At 36.3% G+C, this 22,735-nt stretch overlaps 1 long non-coding RNA gene across 1 annotated transcript in view; it reads right to left on the bottom strand.

Annotated features, from left to right (window-relative positions):
- Window positions 1-22,735, bottom strand: part of LOC116763463 — a 72,910-nt gene that overhangs the window by 30,998 nt on the left and 19,177 nt on the right. Inside the window, exon 2 of the long non-coding RNA XR_004352531.1 lies at window positions 18,844-19,091. This is a non-coding gene — a long non-coding RNA (uncharacterized LOC116763463). The remainder of the gene's footprint in view (window positions 1-18,843; window positions 19,092-22,735) is intronic.

Below are 22,735 nucleotides of genomic sequence, written 5' to 3'. Positions count from 1 at the left end.
GTTTTAAGAGGAAATTAAGTTATTGTTCTCAGTGAGGAAAAAAGATCAAAATTGGAACAGGAATGATACTCAAAAAGTAGAATCTATGACTTTCAAGATAATAACCCCTGAAATCAGGTCAGGAACTAACTTCCATTTCTAGACGTCTATTAAGAGTAACCCCTGATGGGATGATGGGTGATTTTCATTTTCTTCTCTGTATTTTGCTGGATTGTCTAAGTCAGTACTACCTTTTAAAATAAAATAATATCAAAAAGTAAAAACTGAAATGCTAACTAATATAGTTTGGATCGTCAGTTGCTGGAAAAATGAGGGTGGAGAAAACGTGCAAGTCCCTCTAGGTCTTTTATTCTATAAGGAAAAAGTCCTTCCACAAATTAGGTTCTGCGTCAATAATTTTTGTTAGAGTATTAATTATCTTAATACAAAATCTAGAAATGTTAATATATTCAATCAGTTCTTCAACATCTAAGTGATAATTATTAAGATCCTAACTGTTCAATCACTTGATGGTTACCTTAACGGTTACTTAACTTCTTTAGCAAGAGGTATGGATGGTAGAGAAGGTAGGAGCCGCAGCTTCGCCCTTCAGAATAAAAATTTTCAAAAGAAAAAGTCTAAAAGAGAAAAGACCACATTGTACTAATCATTTCAGGGGAAAAAAAAGAAAAGGAAAATAATAACAACTGTCCCACACACTCACCTTCCAAGTTTTTAAATAATTCTTTTTATAGAGAGAAGTAAGACACTGAACATATAGGAATAGATTCTGAACAATGACCATGTTCTTCATTAAATAGTAAACTATAAAAATTGATCAACAAAGTCACAAGGGAACATAAATAAAATAACTCTTCCACAAATAGCAATAGACCACATAAAAACTAAACAAAGTTTAGTCATAGTGATATATAACATTTCTTGCTAAGACAATGACACATACAGGAATACATACACAGATCAGTTTTCAGCCTGGTTTCCTAGGATAAAAGTGACTATACAAATTACTGTTAAATCAATTTTAATGACCTAGTCAATTTAAACCAAATTAGGCCTAACGCCACATAAGGCTCCCTTAGTTTCCTAGAGCTAACAGGGTTACTTACTAAACAAACCAAGTCATTCCTCTAATTCTATGTTTTGCAAGGTTGGCCTGAATTATTCAGAGCACTGAATTCAGAGGACTAGGCTGAGGAAATTCTACTTTGATGCCATCCTATTCATGGTGCTAAGGGACACAGATATTGGAATTCAGAGATGGAAAGTTAATAAATATTGTGCAACAAAGAAGAAAATACATACAAGAAACTGGTGCCTCTCTACCTGGCTACAAATTTGAATCTCCTCATGAGCCTTTTATTAAAGTACCAGATCAATTAAAGCAGAATCTTTAAAACTTGACCCCATGCTTTAAAAAAAAAAAAAATCACCAGATGATTCTAATACAGAGAAAGTATTAAAAAGCATAATGATAGATGATATCAAGAAAACAATATATTCAGATTGAATGCATCCGAAACAGAGAACTGTGTTCCAAACCAAGAGTCAACTCCAAAGGGAATAACATAAATGACAATTTTTGAAACTCCAGAATACAAAGATGACAATTTATAGTAGCTAGGGCACCAAGAAATTGTCTGAGGGGCTGATTGCCGAAATATTGAAAGCAAATAAAGCAAAAATTCGCTCTGGTGCCCTTACTCTTCAAGGGCTGTGAGTACAAATAGCTAATAAAATCAAGCAGTGGAGCTATTAAGCTCCTGGTACTTCTGTGCTAGGAAGAATCAGCAGTTAAAAAAAAAAAAGTGTTTCCAGAATTAATACATCTGTTGTTCTTTGGGTGTTGTTACCAACCTCAAAGTAAAAAGCCTTGGAATCAACTATATAAGCAATTTTTAAGGCATTCATCCAAATTCGGGTCATATGGAAACCCTAAATCTGTTTGCCAATAAGATTTATTTTTTAGCCTGAAAAATTAGGAAGAGAACTTTAGTGACTGAACTTTCACAAAAAGTTTTCTCAACTTTCTGATGACCCTCAGAATCACCAAATTTAGAGTGGATCAACAGTGCAAAATTAAAATTTAACCATTATGGGTGGAGATATAAAATATATATTTCAGGTAAACAACAAGGTATAAAGAATAACAAACACTTGTGTACCCATTATGTAGCTTCAGTAAAATACAGTGAAGTCTTCAGCATTCTTCCTCTCCCATTACCTTTCCCACTCTTACCAACCCTTTCTAAATGAATGGAACTGTCCTAAAATTGGTGCTTATCATTTCCAAGAATGTTTTTATAATTTAACCATGTATGTATAAATCTCTAAACAATATATAGCTTGGTTTCTTTTATGTTAAAGTTTTATAAAAATAGTATCGTAATATATGTATTTTCTCACATAAAGATAGCTTTTTTATTCAATATTGTATTACTACAAGGTTTATCCATGTTCATCCACATAGTAATTCATTTTAACTGCCGCACAGTAGTTAAATAGTACCACAGTTTGTCCACTATAACACTACTAACATATTGAAATGCATAGTCTCACACATGACTCTGGAATAGCAATTTCTCCAGACAGTGCTTCTCAAATTTCTATGTGCACATAAATCACTTGAGGATCTTGTTAAAATGCAGGTTCTGATTCAGCAGGTCTGAGATTGGGTCTGATAGTCTACATTGCTAACAAGTTCTCAGGATATCCTCTAGGCTACCCTGTTCAGTATGGTAGTCACTAGCCATAGGTGGCTATTTAAACTTACTTAAATTCATATAAATAAAAGATGTGGTTCCTCACCCACTCTAACCATATTTCAAGTGCTCAGTAGTTATTGGACAGCACAGAGAACATTCTCATCATCTCATAAATTTGGACTATTGAACAGCACTGCTCTGGAGTCTTTTGACTCAAAGTGTTGTCCAAGGACCAGCAGGCAACTCTTTAGAAATGGAGAATCTTAGGCTCCGTGTGATGAATCCTAACCTGCATTTTAGCAACATCCCCAGGTGATTTGTTTCTCTCCTAAAGTTTCAGAAGCACTGCTTTAGGGTGTTTTATACCTAGAAGTGGAATTGCAGGCTTGAAGGGCATGCACGTCTACACTTCGCTACCTATTGCCAAGTTTCTCTCCAACACAGTTTACCAGTCCATAATCCTCAAAGTAATCTGCAAGAGACTTAATTGCTCCACCCCACATCCTTACCAACACTGGATATTGTCAGACACTATGATTTTTGTCAATATAATAGTATGAATGTGTTTCTCTATCGTTTTAGTTGGCCACTCCTTGATTAATAGTGAGATGGAGCATGTTTTCATATGTTTATTAGCCATTCAGATTTTCTCTTCCATCATAGCCTATTCATATTCTTTGCCCACTTTTTAATTAAGGTTGTTTATCTTGTTCTTATTAATTTGTAAGAATTCTTTACTTAGGCTAAATACTACTCACTTGTTTATTGTATACATTGCATATATCTTCTTCCAGTCTGTGGCTTCTCTTTTCACTTTGTTTATGGTGTCTTATGATGTACCTAAGTTTTTTATTTTAATTTTTATCAGTGTCATCAATCTTCTCTATTCAGGCTATAGTGGCGGGGCAATCTTCAAGTACCACAGGACAACTAGGTTGAAGCATGGTTTTTCAATGTAAATTCTTTCCCCTCTCCATCTTAACTCAACTAGGAGTAAGGATTCTAACAATCCTGTCTTCCACCAATGAAATCTTGTCTCCACAAGCAGGCTTCGGGCTTCTCTGAGCAACTAGGTCGCCTAACAACTGAATAAAGTGAGGGAACCACCTGACCCCTCTTCCATTCACAGCCATAAGTATTGGCCATACTTTGACACAGAGATTCTAGATCTACTAGAGCATTTTCTATAAGGAGAATGAGAGGGACTTCATTTATAGCTAACTTGAGCCACAGAGGCTTGTTTTATTTGGTCTTTTTTTCCCTTGATATATCAAAATGGGAAAATATGCTAAGGCAAAAGGAGTTTGTTGTCCTTTATCCATTAAATAATGTAATCCATAAGGAAAAATCAACAAGTATAAATAGTAAACAAGCATAAGTTACACAATTCAGACTATAATTTTTTTCAATTCTGAAATATTTATATGGAAAATTACTATTATAAAGGGAGAAATATGTCCACTATAAAGGGATTCCTCCTATTATTTATAATGACCTACTGATCATATTTAGAAAGGAAAAATACCCGATGCTTGGATCAATACTGGGACATCTTTCTATATTTCTAAATATCATTTGCTTATTCCATAAATCAGCTCCAATAGCAACAACAGTATTCATTTATTTCATCTTTCCATTCATTTACTAAAAGTATTTATTAACTATTTTATGTTGTCATAAGCTAGATTTATAGAGCTATGATGATGAATCAGAATGGAAGTATCTATATGTCCTCCAGAGTCTTTTTTTAATATTTATCAAGCACTCACTGGGTGGTAGTCATAGTGCCAAACTTTTTACATTCATTATTTTATTTTACCTTCTCAAAAACTCAGCAATAATTCATCAAATGTTTATTGAGCACCCACTTTGTGCCAGGGACTGTTCAAAGCACGGAGGAGTCAGTAGAGGAAAAGATTCCTGCTCTCGTGGAATTTTATAAACAGAAGATAAACCTCAGATACTTTTTCAAAAAGATGATTTCATGTAGTAGAAGTGCTCTAAAGAAAATATTACAGAGTAATGGGGTAAAGAGTGCAATCTAAGACTTGGAGAGACTAACTTACCCAATCACACAGCTGGAGAGTGGCACTGTTTGGACTTCCATCCCATGCCAACTACTTCATCATCTATTTACATTTTAGTGTTTACTTGCCTCTACACCTCATTTAGCACTGGACAGGATACGGCAAAGAGAAGGAGGTGCAAAGAGTCCTCCCTGATGTGGCTCAGACACCAGACCAGCAGATCAGCAGACCTAGATTCTATTAGCATCTCTGCCTCTACCTCCCATGTCTCCTCCCTACTATTCAAACAGATAGACTTGCCTAGCTCCGAGCCTCAAACCAGTTCTTCAAAATTCTGAGTGCTGGTAAGGAGGCAAGATAAAAAGATGGCAAGATCATGAACAGAAGTTATGAAGAACAATGTGACACCACAAAGCTATGCATAACTGCTAATAGGAAAAATTAATTGAGAAGAATCTTTAGAGTATAAATGTGAAGACTCCCTTAACTCAAATTTTCATTGGGATACTGAAAAAAGAAGCATGAATATTTTAAATGGATATTTATTCTACAGACATTTAATATTTTTAGGTGATTTTCTTTTCCAAAAACCCTGCCATTAACTGGGTAGTTCATAGTATACATCATGGCTTCACATAACAGAAGAAATACAGTAATTCATTTATATAAAAATATGTAAAATAAATACTATAAATCAGAGAATACAAAAAGTAAAGCTTATAAGTATCGAAATGAAAGTCTTTTTTGGAACAATGAGCACCCTTTGCACCCAAATTCTTGTCTTGAAATTCCATTCTTCACTATAAAGAACCAGAACTCAGTGAAGGAAAGATTGACCAAAAGTATGGAGTAGGAAATGTATAAGATGAGTCTATACATTTTGTCATAACAGATAGCAAGGAAATGATCAACGACTCTGAAAAGGGAGACTATGTACCAAAAAAGCTTGAAAACCCAAAGAGAGGCACCTACCAAATATAGAATAATTTAAGTCTCAATAAGATACTTACTGTAGTGGACTAAAAGACATCAAATATGTTTAAATCAGGACTTCATCATGATTTTAAAAACTACTTGGCCACTATTAGCGAAATATGTGTCGATGAAACTATAACATATCTAGCTTTTGCCTCAGAATAATATAACAGAGGAAGTTGGTGAGGGTAGAAACAAAATAACATTGGCATGAGCTGGTAACTGTTGAAACTAGGTGATGGTACATGGATATACTCTATGATATTCTATCTACTTTTGTACATGTCTTAAATTTTCCAAAATAAAAAGTTAAAACAAAAGAATTCAGTCTTTTACCTGAAAAGTACTTTCTAAAATTTCTGAAGAAAAATCTACAGTAAAGAATGTTTGAAAGCAGAAAAAATAATAGTATGAATAAGAATCCTAGTTACGATGTTATTAGACATAAACCAGAGTTAAATATCTAAATAATCAGAGAGGCAATGGATTATCCAAAATTATCAAAATAGCAGATGCAGATTAAGCTATGCAGAGACACTGAGCAGAATTCAAAATAATCAAAACTATGTTTTAAAATACTCTTTCTGAAAATTCAGAATTTGTGAATCACTGTTACCTAATGGTTTAATGGCAGACTCATCCAAAATTAACATTCTAGTACAGTGAGTGCTAAACAAAATCACAAAGATTAATTCTGGCTTCAACTCTAGCCACCACTTCCACTGCTGTCTTCTATTTACCCTTTAAAGATATCCAGGATCTTCTTCCTCTTTCCCTTATAAAAACCTTCTTTGAGAGAAGGATATGATAAGCACATTCACACCAAACTGTAAATGACTCACATGATTTACCACTGGACTCCTGAGTGCCTAACTCAGTCTTACACTTAGGTAGCTAAACAAGCATATCTCCAACATGCAGACATGAACAGGTGGTCAATTACCAATAAAGCATAAGAACCACAACAGTGATTATCAGTAAAGACATAAGAGAGAAGATTCACCTGAAAAAAGAAAAATCAGGGAAAAAATAGAAACAAATTTATTCTACTATAAATTCACCTTTCTAATACAATGTATATTTTAACAATTAAACGTTATAAAAACAATATAACATTGTGATAGAAGAAGTAGTTTTAATAAGAATACATTACAACTCACTTTTTGTATAGTAGACAACTTAATCTAAGAAAAGGACTTGATGCAATAACTTTGATTTTGGAGAGTGATACTTCTTCAAGCCCCCAAGTGAAATCTAAATTAAAATACTTAATATTTTCCTAAGCTAAGCTTTCAGTAAATCAGTCAGTGAAAGGCAAATACAATTTACTGACAAATGTCCTATATTCTCTCTATTTTCTTGATATATTATTGACAAAAGGGAAACAAATGTGATAACAACCTAGTTGTACTGCCATATGCGATGACATTTAGTTGATACCAAAGCTATACCTATAGAACTCAAGTATAAAAATAAAAGTTTAGGGCTTCCCTGGTGGCGCAGTGGTTGAGAATCCGCCTGCCGATGCAGGGGATGCGGGTTTATGCCCAGGTCCGGGAGGATCCCACATGCCGCGGAGTGGCTGGGCCCGTGAGCCGTGGCCGCTGAGCCTGTGCGTCTGGAGCCTGTGCTCCGCAACGTGAGAGGCCACAGCAGTGAGAGGCCCGCGTACCGCAAAAAATATATATATAAAAATAAAAGTTTAAAAGTAAACCTTTCATTTTCAAAAATTCACAAGTGCTCATCATCAGTGCTTTATTTAAAAGGTAAAAAATATGCCTTATAACTTCTCAGTATGCTTCTCAAGAACTCTCCATCTGGCTTCCCTTGCATTTTGCTTTTAAGCCATATGACTGAATGCACGTTTAATGCACAGAACATTGCCTAGCATATGGTAAGGGCTATTGATAGCAGCTATTTTATTATTAATACATAGGTCTAATTATTAATACCATTAACATTAGCTATTATAATAACATTAGATATTAATATCATTATAATTATTCCTACCATTTATATTAATGTTGACTATTCTAATTATTTATATTGATATTTTCATCATTATTATTACCATCCATGCTACCATGTCCACTTTTACTGAAAACCCAAAGGTACTTAAGCTTCAGGGACTGTAAAGCCAAAAGTATAGTAACTAGTCTTTTCAACAAATGGTACTAGAACAACTGAACATCTGCATACAAAAAAATTAATCTAGGGCTTCCCTGGTGGCGCAGTGGTTGAGAGTCCGCCTGCCGATGCAGGGGACGCGGGTTCGTGCCCCGGTCTGGGAGGATCCCACATGCCGCGGAGCGGCTGGGCCCGTGAGCCATGGCCGCTGAGCCTGCGCGTCCGGAGCCTGTCCTCCGCAACGGGAGAGGCCACAACAGTGAGAGGCCCGCGTAACGCATTAAAAAAAAAAAAAAAAAAAAAAAAAAAAAAAAAAAAAATTAATCTAGACACAGACCTCACACCCTTCACAAAAACAGACATATATGCAAAATTCAAAGCTATGAAACTCTTAAAAGATGACACAAGAGAAAACCTAGATGACCTTGGGTATGCAGATGACTTTTCAGATACAACACCAAAGGCATGATCCATGAAAAACACAATTGATAAGCTGGACTTCATTACAGTTAAGAACTTCTGCTCTGCTAAAGACGATGCTAAGGCAGCAAGACATGAGTCACAGGCCTAGAGAATATATTTGCAAAAGATGCATCTGATAAGGACTCTTATCCAAAATATACAAAGAACTCTTAAAACTCAACAATAAGAAAATAAACAGCTCAATTTAAAAAATGGCCCCAAGACCTTAACAGAGAACTCACCAGAAAAGTTACACAGATGGCAAATAAGCATATGAAAAGATGCTCGATGTCATAAGTCATCAGGGAAATGCAAATTAAAATGACAATTAAATGTCACTACACACCTACTAGAATGGCCAAAATCCCAAACTCCGACAAGAATGTGGAGCAAAGGGAATTCTCATTCCTTACTGACAGAAATGCAAAATTATACACGGCCACTTTGGAAGCCAGTTAGATGGTTTCTTACAAAACTATGCATACTCTTACCATACAATCCAGTAACACACTTCTTGGTATTTACCCAAGGAGCTGAATACTTAAATATAAACTAAAACCTGCATGCAGATGTTTATAGTAACTTTTTTGTAACTGTCAAAATTTGAAAGCAACCAAGATATCCTTCAGTAGGTGAATGGAAAAATAAACTGATATATCCAGACAATGGAATATTATTCAGCACTAATTTAAAGTGAGCTATTGAGCCAAAAAAAAAAAAAATGAAAGAAATCTAAATGGGTATTACTATGTGAAAGAAGCCAATCTGAATAGGCTACATACTGTATGATATCAACTATACGACATTCTGGAAAAGGCAAAAGTATGGTGTCTCCATAATTTTTACTGCGGTTAAAAGATCAGTGGTTGGGGGGAGGGAGGGATGAATAGGCAGAACACAGAGGATTTTACCAGTTGCTTTATTTTATTTTTTTTTTGCGGTTCGCGGGCCTCTCATTGTTGTGGCCTCTCCCGTTGCGGATCACAGGCTCCGGACGCGCAGGCTCAGCGGCCATGGCTCACGGGCCCAGCCGCTCCGCGGCATGTGGGGTCTTCCTGGACCGGAGCACGAACCCCGTGTCCCCTGCAACGGCAGGCGGACTCTCAACCACTGCGCCACCAGGGAAGCCCAGTTGCTTTATTTTTTAAATGAAATGTATGTATACATATGTGTATATATTTCAGAAAATATTATTAACCACTGGTACTAGAGTTCCACTTAAGAAACTGTCATCATTTAGGCAAATGCCTTGATAAACTTCCGTGAGTGTGGAAGGTGAGGTCTTTAGAGTGAGGTATAGAAGGAGACTGCAATACAAGGAGAGAATATTATCTCAAACTACTTTGATACATTTTTCACTTTTTTATCCTGATGAAAATATCTGTATAGCTACCAAGAAAGTCAAGGTAAAAATCGTGTACATTCAAATGTTATAACAGACGGTCCGAGTCTTGCAGCATCAGTGTCCCATCTATAGTGGGCCCTCAATAAACGTGGAATTCATTAATAAATTGATTACTGAAAAAACACATAATGCAATTTTCCTGTGGTTTGGTTTTTGCTACTCTGGAAATAAAACGTATATATGTATTGCTTTGCACTTTTTGTGTCATACTTTTCTGAAGACACGGATGATCATGCACTTTTACCAAGCATTTGGTGGAGTGGGAAACTTGTCAATCTGAATTGGAGAGAATATTTGGAGTATTGGGAATTTTATGGTTTGAAACCTTATGAAGTGTTAATGGGCTTTTGCTTCAGGAAAGAAAGTATGCACTTGTCAACTTAGCTCAGATCAAGCATTTCAAGAGTAATGTTCATAGAATGCTTGGTGAGAAGAAAAAAGGAAACACCAGAACAGAATAGTTCTGACAAAAACTACCTCCCTACAATAAGAAATAAACACAATAAATTAGGCTCTAAAGTAAGTTAGAGGCATGCATAAGATGCATGAAAAGCAACTCTAGTCCTCAACACTGTCTCTTTGCTTTTTAAATAAGTCTGATGATTGAAAGCATTGGCACTTTTGATTTTTAAATATCGTGTTCAGAGAGAAGATCATGCTACAGAAGTATCAAAATACGAAGGCAGAGAATAAAAGGTAGATGAGGAATCTGCGATGTAAGTAGGATAGGTGACCTGGCCAATTTCATAGAGCTCCTCAGGAGTACAGCTAGAAGAAAGAATGCAACAGAACCAAGAATCCCACTGTTTCTTTCCTAAACTCCAAAGAATCCTAATATAACATAAGCAGGTCAGCTTTTAGACATAACCTCAGGAATTACATGATTTCAGAGATAAGAATTTTACTTTGTTCAAAAAACAAGTCTCCTGCACAATACTGCCTAAAATTTCAATAGGAAACAGAGCCTTTAATTAACAGAAGATTAAAAGGCCAGAGTGAACACATTATTGTGAGTGTTCTCACATACAAATGAAAAATGAAACCTCTTGATAGAGATAAATGACTAGAAATCAGGAAGAACCTGCGTACTTAAAGGGTAAGAGTGTATTTTCTGAAGGAGGAAAAAGTGACAATGCAGAGAGCTTCTCAATTCTGCCCTGATCTAAAATCTATATCGAACACTGATTAGAAGCTAAAACCTGAGAGTGAGAATTTCCCTCAAATAATACCTAGATATATGACCAAAGCAAGTCACTCAAACTTTCTGAGCCTCAGTCCTCTCACCTTTAAAATGAGTACATTAATATCTATCTTAAACGACTGTGTGAGAATGAAAAGTTAATATATTGAAAGAATCTGGCACAATGCCTGGCATATAATAAACAGTTAATACATGTTTGTTATTAATATCAGTTCACATACCTCTTGAGCACATTGACTTGTTAGGAGTAAATATGTTTAAGTCTCATTCATCAGTGTTCAGCAAAGAATGTAAGTTTCAGCAGTGTTATTTTAGGCCTTTCAAATTAGGTCATAACCTATTTTGATTTCTATAAAAATATAGCCCCCAAAAGTAAAACTGCATTATACTTCTTGAGAATCTGTTTCAGGTAACTGTGTGATATAATAGATATGTTAATTAATTGGATTGTGGTCATCACTTCACTATACTGCCTTGTATACCTTTAAAAAACTTGTACATGGGCTTCCCTGGTGGCGCAGTGGTTGGGAGTCCGCCTGCCGATGCAGGGGATGCGGGTTCGTGCCCCAGTCCGGGAAGATCCCACATGCCGTGGAGCCGCTGGGCCTGTGAGCCATGGCCGCTGAGCCTGCGCGTCTGGAGCCTGTGCTCCGCAACGGGAGAGGCCACGACAGTGAGAGGCCCGCGTACCGCAAAAAAAAAAAAAAAACTCGTACAACCTAAATAAGTACAATTTTTATTTGTCAATCTTACTTCAGTAAAGTTGAAAAAATACTTTTAAATACAAAATTTCAATCACTAAAAAAAATCTGTTTCATATTATTAAATCCAATTTTTCTTATCTTTGTACATCACCCAAATATGTTTCTGTTTAACTTTTATAATTACAAAATAAAAAGCAGTCAGCATACAAATGAATGCTGTAACTATATACCTTGGTTTGAGAGCAAATTCAGTATGTCCCTTTCAATAACTTTTATACAGTTGTGTCTGTCAGTCAAATATATCCATATCTGATATGATACTGGTTTATAAAAAGATTCTTCAATGGCAAACTCCCTATGAAGAGAAGACAATTTAAATTTTTAAACACTTTTTAGCGTAACAATTATAGGAATATTTCTATGTATCTGGACCAGCAATATCATGTCGTAGAGAACTTGTTAGAAATGCAAATTTTCAGACCCTCCCCAGAGCTAATGAATCAGAAATTCAGAGGACAAAGACCAAAAATTACATTTTAACAAGCCCTCCAGGTGATTCTGATGTATGCTGAAGTTCGAAAATCACTGGTCTAAACTCTAGTCAATATGATTGCATGCTATAGATACCCCTAGCTGAAGCTTCTTAACAGCTGAGGCGCTGTGCCTACAGATGATAGAGAACTGAGAATTCTTGGTCCATGCCTTGTGATTACAGGGAGAGGCTCCCTACTGCACCACCAATTACCAAAAGCCCATAAATTGCAGAAGGGAAGGATACAGCAAAACTTCAAGTCTTAAAACATCAGATCATAATTAAACAGCTGAAGGTCTTGAATTTTAGTCCCTATAGGGAATCCCTAAGCAGGATCAATCCAGCTACAATTAGTGTAAGGAACTCCTTTGCACCATGCCTGGCAGTGAAACAGAATAATGTTGACCAGAGAGAGCAGCAACACAGGGGCCTTCAGGGGAGACTTGACTTTGGAAGATCCTTTCAATATTTCAACTCCCTTTTAAGAGAAAACCCCAAATACCTTAAAGACTTACTCCATTTTGATGAACTTAGATTCTGGGCTTTCTAAACTATTGGATTGGAAACTCTAGGCCTCAAAGTAATTTCAAAGGATTATCAGCTGGTAAGCACACTAGGCACTGTATGTAGACAATAAATAACCAAGCAGTCAACATTCCTTCATCACTCAGCCTGTGCCAGAAACTTCTATGTATTCACTCACTCAATAGCCCAATGTGGTAGGTACTGTTCAACAGAGACTTAGAAAAGTAATTTACCCAAGGTCATGCCTAGCAGGTGATGCTATTGATAGCAGTCTGATTAGAGAATAAACACTCTTACCACTACCATCTGGGCTCAGAAATGTACAGGCATATCTGGGAAACTGAGTCACTACACAAGACACAAGTTTTTACATGAGGGACTGAGGAACAACAGAAGACAGGACTTATTCTAAGAAGTAGAAGAACCAGGCACAGTAAGTTTGATCAAGTAACAAAGTCTTATTTGCCAAATTTTTACACATTCTGAGTAGCTGTCATTCAATCTGCCCCAGCCTAGCTGTTTGCACTCGTGTCTGTGGCCTAATGTGAAAGAGGGCTTTAGCAAAAAATGAACAGTCATTTCACTAAAATCTAGTAAAATTTAGTACTGTTTAAGGATACCTCTAATGGAGAGTAACACTAAAAGCAAATGGATGAGGGCACTTTTCTTGGCTTCCCTTCCCCCTCCCATCCCCTAACCCCCATCTACATATAAGGGCAGTATATTAAGTAGAGCCAGGCTGCTTGGGAACGAGAAACTGGAAAATCAAGAGCATAGATCCTTCTTGCTGTCTCTCAGGAGCTGCCTAGCCACTAATCTCTTTTTTTTTTTCCTGCTATGGCTAAGTACACTGATTTTGATACCTAATAAATCTGAGTTTGAACCTCAATTCTAAACCCAGTTCTAACCCTTACTATCTATAAGACCATAGACAAACTTTTAACCTCTTGAAGCTTTCACTCTTTTATTTGTAAAATGGAATAATAATTAGTACCTACCTCCAAAGCAGTGATATGTTACCCCATAGGCAGAATAAGGATGTACTCATTGTACCAGTAAAGCAGGGTTGTCAAGAGGAAATGATAAAACATTTTTAATGGATATGAAAAAGCGTCAAAATGGTTATCAAAGTAGTGATATTAACAACTAATAGTTATTTGAAATTCCATTTGGTGTGTGCTTGCATTAGGGGAGGGATGACAAAGCACCATAATCTTTTCAGTGCTTACTGCAATTGTAAGTTTCAACATGGCTCTGCTCATAGCATGGATATGAGGATCAAAAGAGATAGAATGTGCTTGAAGTAACGTTTGGCCCAAAGTGAGCTCTCAGTAAATGTTAACTGTTATAATAATCTGCATTAGCTTCCACTAATACGTTCTGCTGCCTCAGAACTTCAGCTTGTGGAGCCAACTCTAACCCTTGCTCTACAAGACCTTTCAACTCAAGTACACCGTAACTGAACACAACAGTCTATGTCTCTTTGTTCAAATTCTCAAGAAAAAAAAAAAAAGGTGGATTGGACCCAAGCAATTGTAGGCTGAAGTGGAGGTTGGTGGAACAGAGTTGAGTTATATAACCTCCTAGCCTCCCCCTTTTTTTTCTTTCAACAAGGGCTATAACTACAGTCTGAGAAGTCAGCTTTTGCTAGTTTCTGCTGTGGTTAAAAAGCAACCCTCAAATCTTGTTGTTTACAAGAATGAAGGTTTATCTCTGGCCCACATCACATCATAAACTGACTGCAGATTGGCTGTGATTCTGTCCCACACATCTTTCCAGGATCCAAGCTGAAGGAACAACCCCTATCCATGATGCACACTTCTTGTGACAGAGGGAAAAGAACAACAGTAGAATGACTGATGGCAAGTAATGTTTCTGCCTAGCCAATATGTATCTATCATTCATGCTCACGAAGAAAAGCACATGGCCAAGCCTGGGGCTGGGAAGTACAATTCTCCTGCAGGAAAGGCCGTGAATAGCTGGGAAAAATAATACAACCGAGGACAGGGAATAAGGGGGAGCAAGTCTTTTAAAACATACCTATTAAAATCATGTGAAAAACAGTAATATTTAAGTACAAAACTTACTAAGTAATGTACATTTTGGGGAGCTACTGCTTAAAATGTTACTTCAAGTTCTCTCAAGCCACTGGACAATCTGAAGAAGTTTCTAGTCAGCATGATGGCATAGAAACTCATGTTTTTCATACACGAACCAGTCAATACCAAAGTGTTTTGGAGACAACAAAACTTAAACATATGCATTATCCTAAATTTTAATATAGTGTCTATGCCTTTCCATACTCAGTGCAGAAATGGCTCCTTAAAAGAGCCATTTTTAATTTTTTAGTAAACGGAAGAATTTAGTAAACAACATTTCCTGCAGCATGAACTTTATGCACTTGAACCTAATCAGTTTTCCTTTTTTTTGCTTCATTAAAATGTGAATTTAGGGGATTATTATTATTAGCTTTAAATACCACGGGGAGCATCCATACTTAAATGTCATAAAAATTTAGCATTCATGTCATATAATTCTAGAACAGTCCAAGGAGTCTGTAGATGATACTATATAATGAAACTATTATTTTCCAGATTAGCCATAATAGGCCAAAAATGCATAATTTAGGTATCCACAATTAGAAGTAAAAGGCACGACTGTATATTTCATGCTTTATGAATAAATGTTCTGACTGTAAACTTTTGAAGAGTTGTGGCAAACAACCACGGAAGTCAAGGAACAGTTCCATTGCTGTCTTCTCTCTAGAAATCAAAGTTTTTCACTGCTCTCCCTACTTTGTCTGTCAGGAGACTTGTACAGTCTGCTGCTCCTTGTGTCAAGGGGCCATTATAGCTCAAACTTCCAAGAGACCCACAGCAAATCCAGGGTACTAGTCACCCAAAGTAGTGATTGAAGTTTTACAGAGTTGAATCAGTATTTTCATCCTACTTAAGAAAAGTACTTATTTTGATAATGAAAGTAAAAGAAACTATCAATATCTTTCTGAGAAATCATATTGCTTCATTTTCTACATATCTTTATTCTTCTTAAGTTAAAGCCAGTGAAGTAAGATACAAAAAGACGAATTAAAGAACTGAATTTTTCATTGGTTCAAACAATTTATGCTGAAATTTTCTTATAAGGGTTAATTTTTTTTTTAACTATTATGAATCTTCCTTAAAGGCAAGGCAATTTTACCCATCAGGCACTATAACTACAGTGCTTAAGGCCTAAGTTCACGTAACAAAAAACTTGTTTAAAACTTTCTTACCCAAAACTTTCTTTTCCTGGCCCCTTCAAAAGTAGAGAGAAAGAAAGAGAGAGAGAGAATCAATTTTGAAAGTAAACAATCCAATGATATAAAGCAAGGCTGTAATAATTGTAATCAGCAAATTTTTTTAAGGTCAGGATCATCTGACCTTAAAAAATTAATAAATGTAACTTCTTGATAAATTTTCCAAGAATAAAACATTGCAAAATGTATTCTAAGGTCACCTAATGAGTCAACTACTAAATTGATAGCTACATGCAAGTTGAAGGACAGAGAACATCTCCCCAAACCTATGGCTTTGCTTTTGGAGAGTTCATCTAAAGCCCCTCTGTCTCCTACCGGAAGTAAAACAGCTGAGCTAGTCCTCTATTCCAAGTTTATGACTGTGAAGCCATGACTTTTGCATTAAGAGCAAGCCTAGTCTTCAGTTCTCTGTAGTGTGGTGGGTAAGGAGTAGCTGGAAATGACAGTGGAGAAGTATGATTGCTGTATCAAATGGTAGTTCTATTTTTAATTTTTTGAGAAACTTGCATAATGGCTGTACCAAGTTACATTGCCACCGACAGTGCACTCTAATTTTAATATACAGTGTGTTTATAAGATAAACAAGTACTGGGGATATATTATACAACATAATGACTATAGTTTTAAAAATATATAGTTATGTTAAACATGACCTCTGGGACTTCCCTGGTGGTCCAGTGGTAAAGAATCCACCTTACAATGCAAGGGACGCGGGTTTGATCTGTGGTCAGGGAACTAATATCCCACATGCCGTGGGGCAGCTAAGCCGCGTGCACCCTGGAGTCTACATGCCGCAACTAGAGAGAAAACCTGCATGCCACAACTAGAAAGAAGCCCGTGCACCACAACGAAAGATCCCACGTGCCGTGACTAAGACTTAACACAGCCAAAAATAAATTAATTAAATAAAGAAAGAATAAAATAAATCTTCTTTTAAAAATGACCACTTTCCATTATCATTTAACAATCTGCATTTAGCTCTATTAATTTTTCCTTATACCATCTGATTTGTATATGTTACTTTCCCCCTAACTCCCCCATATATCTAATATCTAACTCATATATCTAATCTCCCTTCTGTGATGGAAGAGGAAAACAAGGTAACATTTTTTTCTTAAAACCGTATCTTTTCTAACCATCAAATGTTATCTCTGGTTTCTCTAGCACAGTGTGTTAAATTCTTTTTTGGTGCTTTGAATATCAAAGACATTATTTCCTTTTCATGAAATAACACCTTATGTAAACCATTTTCTTTCAAACTTGCAACATATTATTTCCTTCCTTGGAGTGACTGCCTGTCATCTTTAAAGTAACTATTCTATTCAAATACTGTTTATTTGGTAAATCCAATGTCTTTGAACTAAACTCTTTTTTTATACACTGGAAAGTGACTAATTCCTATGCTTTCATTAAACAAGGATAGATGTGCATTTCAATATACAGTAATGGATTTCTGAAGTCTATGTTTTATACAAAAATGTTAAATTTCCTTTGAAAACTGAGGCCAGGAGTAATTAGTTTTTCCTTAAGAAAAATAAACATTTTATCGCTAACTTAGACATTGGGGGTTACCATATACCAGGATCTTGCATGGCTTCCCTTAGCACACAAGCTCAAAATGTTAGTTTTCCTGTAAAAGTTATAAATATTTTTATTATAAATTTATGAATGTTGAATACATAATTGTATGAACATTGATCATCCCATTGAAGACTCTCAGTAAGAGCCTTCTATGTACAAAGTACCACAGAAGATAGAGCTACAAAGAAGGTTCCTGACTTGTATCTCCAGATAAATGACACCTATAAGTAAAATGTCCATCTCCTGAACCTGATGATCTGAATGTTTGCCCTCCTACGTCTAGTCTCCCAGAACAATAAGAATAATGCTATCCTCTCTCTACAAAGAAAATGTAGCACATGACTTTGAAGATTTTTTTTCAGAAGTGGTGATAGGTCTTTTCATTTGCCCATTCCCGAGCTGTCTAACATGGCAGCCATTATGCAAATGTGGCTATTGAACACTTGGAATCAGTCTAGTCTAAATCAAAACAGGCTGTTGGTGTAAAATACACACTGTTTTCAAAGAATCAGCATGAAAAGAAGAATGCAAAGAATACTGATTACATGTTGAAATTTTAATGTTTTGGATATACTAGGTTAGATAATGAATTATTAAAATTAATTTCACCTGGGTTTTATTAAACTTTTCTAATGTAACTATCAATACTAGAAAATTTTAAATTATGTTTGTGGCTTGCATTGCATTTCTACTGAACAGCACTAGTCTAGTCTCTCTCCCCTGGATCCTAAATGGTATACAATCACAGTATAAAACATGTGACTTAAGTTAGGGGTATCACATGGTACAATGACAGAGAATAAAATGAACAGGCCAACAAAAGGATTAAATATGTGATGTCAAAATCTATAGCTGGATGTTGATTAGATGTATCGTGGTGAGTGTTTCAATAAGTGCAAATATCGAATCATTTACATTGTATATCTGAAACTAATATAATGTTATATGTCAACTATAACTGAATTTAAAAATCTATAACTAAATGAATTAATCATTTATAATTCCAAGGAATCTGAGAAATACCAATGGGTCTAACTGTAAGAGTAGCAGCAAGAAGTCAGTCCTGCCAACTCAGATCCTGTCGGTCTGATCATTTGGGGGAATCCTGGTACCTGCAGTGCCTGAACACTCACATGCTTATACGTGTCAAGGATGATGGTGACAATAACTGTCACTTACTGAACACTTAATTTACGTCAGATACTTTATAAAGATTCCTCGTGTAATCTTTATAATAATCCTAAAGGTGTATTAGTTGGGGTGGGCTAACTGCTGAAACAAACATCCTCCAAGTTTCAGTGACTTACCAAAATAAATGTTATCTCTTGCTTACATCTGATGGGGTGGCAAAGGAGTGGCAGCAGGCTCTGTTCCAGGCTCCTTCTGTCTTAAAGTTCTTGTTTCTCATAGGTCTCTGGAGTCCTCCCCAGTAAGCCAGCAGATGGAGAAAATAAGAGAAGAGCGCACTTGGGGGATTTTTATAAGCCAAGCAGGAAGTGGTGCTTTTTCTTTCCATTTCAATCCATTGCCAGAATTCAGGTCTGGACACACCAGTCTGCAAGAGAGGCTAAAAATATTTATTGTGCCCAAGAATAAAAGGGAAACATTAGCAGTCTCTGCAGCAGGTACATATTACTATCTCTATTTTACAGATAAGGACACTGAGTCTCTGAAACATTCAAATAAATTCCCTAAGGTCACAGATCTAGAAAACAACATTCAACCACAGGTCTGTAGGACCCAAAAGCCCATGCTCTTTCTAAGTAACACTGCAGAACTCACAGGAACTGTCACCACCTCAGTATACTGACCTCAGTGGGATGATTAAGCAAATGGTAAGGACAGAACACGAAGTGATTAAGATGAAAGCAGAGTATTTTCTTCATAGGCAGATGCCTAGTGAGCTGGCTATGAAGGGTAGATAAAATTGTTATCTCTGTATAACAATTTTTATATATTTCTGTATATAGAAAGATATATAGGGAAATCATTAAGCTAATTTGGCTATAAATGAGATAGAAATCAAGACACATCAAAAGATTAGATAAGCAAAAACTACTAGAACTACAAATAAGAAACATGGAGGTTCAAAGACTTGAAACTTGAATTTGATATGAAAGATCAGGCTGGGCTCTAAATTACTGATGCAAGTGAACACATTTCTTTTAGTGGCCATTGAATTATGCAATTGGTTTGGGTGAGAAAGTCTAGAAGCAAACAGACAGGAAAGTTATCTAAAAGGATGGTAACTATGATAGTGAAAAAGGGAAGAGCCAATAGCGCTAGTCATTTGCTATGTTTTTTTTCTCTATTTCTGTATTCATTGCATCTTAGGAGCACTTCCATATCATGTTAGTCAGTATTCCTGACTCTACTAAACCTTACGAACACGTTTCTGAGAGAATATAATTTGTTTCCTTTTTCAGTTCTGTTGCCATTCTCGGAAGGTTACTTATCTAACCTTAACCCTCCTTGGGACAATCTTTCACTGTTCTCAAAAATATGATACTTTCTAAGCTTCATGTGACTCTACCATGTTTCTACAAATCTGGAAAAAGAAAAGATTACATGTCTTAATTCTATTCTTATGGGGACATGACTTGGGTTAGACCTTTTTCTGTATCTGGGTGAATGGCATTTTCAGATAGGCAATTTTCTGCCATGCTCTGTTAGGTACCGGGTAAGAGTTTTATTCCGTCGGAGCTTCCCTACTACCTTACTCAGAGATAATCCTCAAAGCCAAGGCTGTCTCAGCTTGAAAAGTGAGGCAGGACTATAGAAGACCATTGGAAGTTGTGTGTTTACTTAAATTTTTACTACCATGTGTGCTGCACACCTTCAAATATCCCCATAATCGTCCTGTGAATCCAGTCATCTGATCTGTCAACTGGAACCTCATCCTCTCTTTGAGAAAGGCTCCTATGAGAAATTCCATTGCCCTTAGTCCCATGTACTTGCTTTCTTATGGTCAACCGTAGCTCTTACTTCTGCTGAACTACTGATTTCATACACCTCAACTCTTAGAGATGATTGCTTCTCTTTGTTCTGTACAGAGCTTCTTTCCTTGATTTCCCCCAAATCACATAGACACTGCAATGCCATGAGCTGTTACATTGTCAAAAGGCCTTTAAAGTTCTCAGCTACCATGCCACCATAGTGGCATAGGAATTTTTCTTTCTTTCCCCACAGATTCAGCCTGTTACCTATGTTTTATGGCCTTTTTTCTAACTCCATCCTCCCTTGTCTTTCTTCCTGGCATTCCTCCTCCACATCTATGTTCACTTCTTTACGCATAACTGCTTAGTTCTCTCTTTGTAATGCACTCTCCTTCTACACCTCACTGAAAAGGCCTCACCTTCCACAGTCATGGAAGTTTATCAAGGCATTTTCCTAAATGAAGACAGTTCCCTAAGTGGAACTCTAGTACCAGTGGTTATTAATATTTTCTGAAATATGTACATACATTTATACATATAATTCATTTAAATATAAAGCAACTAAGCTTCAGAGGACATAAATTTCCAGTTCATATCCTGACAATACATGTCACTTTACCCTAAATACCTTTGCCTTTTAAAACACTGTCAACACAACGCTGTTTTTCATTTTAATTAATAAACTGTATTTCTAGAGCAGTTTGAGGCCCAAAGCAAAATCACGCAGAACATACAGGGTTCCCACAGAGAGTCTGTCCCCATACACACACACAACCTTCCCATTATCGACGTCCTGCACCACAGTAGTAGATTCATTGCGATTGATGAACCTACATTGACACAACACAATCACTCAAAGTTCATAGTTTACATTAGGGTTCACTTTTGGTTTTATACGTTCTATGGGTTTTGAAAAATGAATAATGACATGTATCTACCATTATCTTATCATACAGGATAGTTTCCCCTAAAAATCCTCTGAGCTCTGCCTATTCATCCCTCCCTCCCTCCTAATCCCTGGCAACCACTGATCTTTTTAGTGTCTCCATAGTTTTGCCTTTTCCAGAATGCCATATAGTTGAGATCAAACAGTATGTAGCTTTTCAGATTGGTTTATTTCACTTAGTAATATGGTTTCTCTGTATCTTTTCATGGTTTGGTAGCTCATTTCATTTTAGCACTGAATAGTGCTCCATTATCTGGATGTACCAGAGTTTATTTTTCCAGTCACGTACTGAAGGACATCTTGCTTGCTTCTAACTTTTGGCAATTATGTATAAAGCTGCTATAAACATCCATGTGCAGGTTTTTGTGTGGACCTAAGTTTTTAACTCCTTTGGGTAAATACCAAGGGGCACAATTGCTGGATCATATGATAAAAAATGTTTCGTTTCAGAAGTAACTGTCAAACTGCCTTCCAAAGTGGCTGTACCATTTTGCATTCCCATCAACAACGAATGAGAGCTCCTGTTGTTTCACATGATCATCAACCCTTGGTGCTGTTATCAGAGTTCTGAATTTTGGCCATTCTAATTGGGATGTAGTGGTATCTCATTGTTGTTTAATTTGCAACTCCCTAAGGGCATATGATGTTGAACACCTTTTCATATGCCTACTTGCCATATGTACATCTTCTTCGGTGAAGTGTCTGTTCAGACAATGCTGGCTTTTAAGATAAAAATTTATGACATCCATCATTTTATATTGTCATTGACCCAGCTTTTAAAAGTAAAAAAGAAGCTACTCCGGTTCTCTCATTTTACAAATAAGAAAATTGAGTCAGTAAAAGTGAAAACTGAATACATGAAAATAGTTACAAACTTAGACAGAAGTAGGCTGAGGACTGAGTCAGTCAGAAAAAGAAGTCAGTAAAGTATACAGTATAAAAATGACCAGAGAAGGAAGTAAAACAAGAAGAATAGAGTGTTATAGAAGTCAAGAAAGGCTAGAGATGAAGCAGATTATTTGTTCATTTGCTTTGAAAAAGAGCTTTTACAATAGCAGTAGGCCTCTATGTAGCGCAGATAATCATTGATTGCTGGGAAGTAGCAAGGCACAGTAGAAAGATCATTAGATTGCCTCCACCCCATAATCTGGGGTATGTAAATTTAAACACTTTTTGGTTTGTTCTAGTATGTCCATCTGTAAAATCAGACTATGCTTCTTCTAGCTTCCAAATTCTGTGTTTTCTTTCCCATGGTATTTCTCTCTCTTACTTTATCAAATTTTTTACATCTTTTTTCTTTGATAATTGTGATGACTT

The sequence above is a fragment of the Phocoena sinus genome, chromosome 12 (assembly GCF_008692025.1).
Source record: "Phocoena sinus isolate mPhoSin1 chromosome 12, mPhoSin1.pri, whole genome shotgun sequence".
NCBI classification, from domain to species: domain Eukaryota; kingdom Metazoa; phylum Chordata; class Mammalia; order Artiodactyla; family Phocoenidae; genus Phocoena; species Phocoena sinus.
This window is presented reverse-complemented; position numbering and strand designations above follow the sequence as displayed.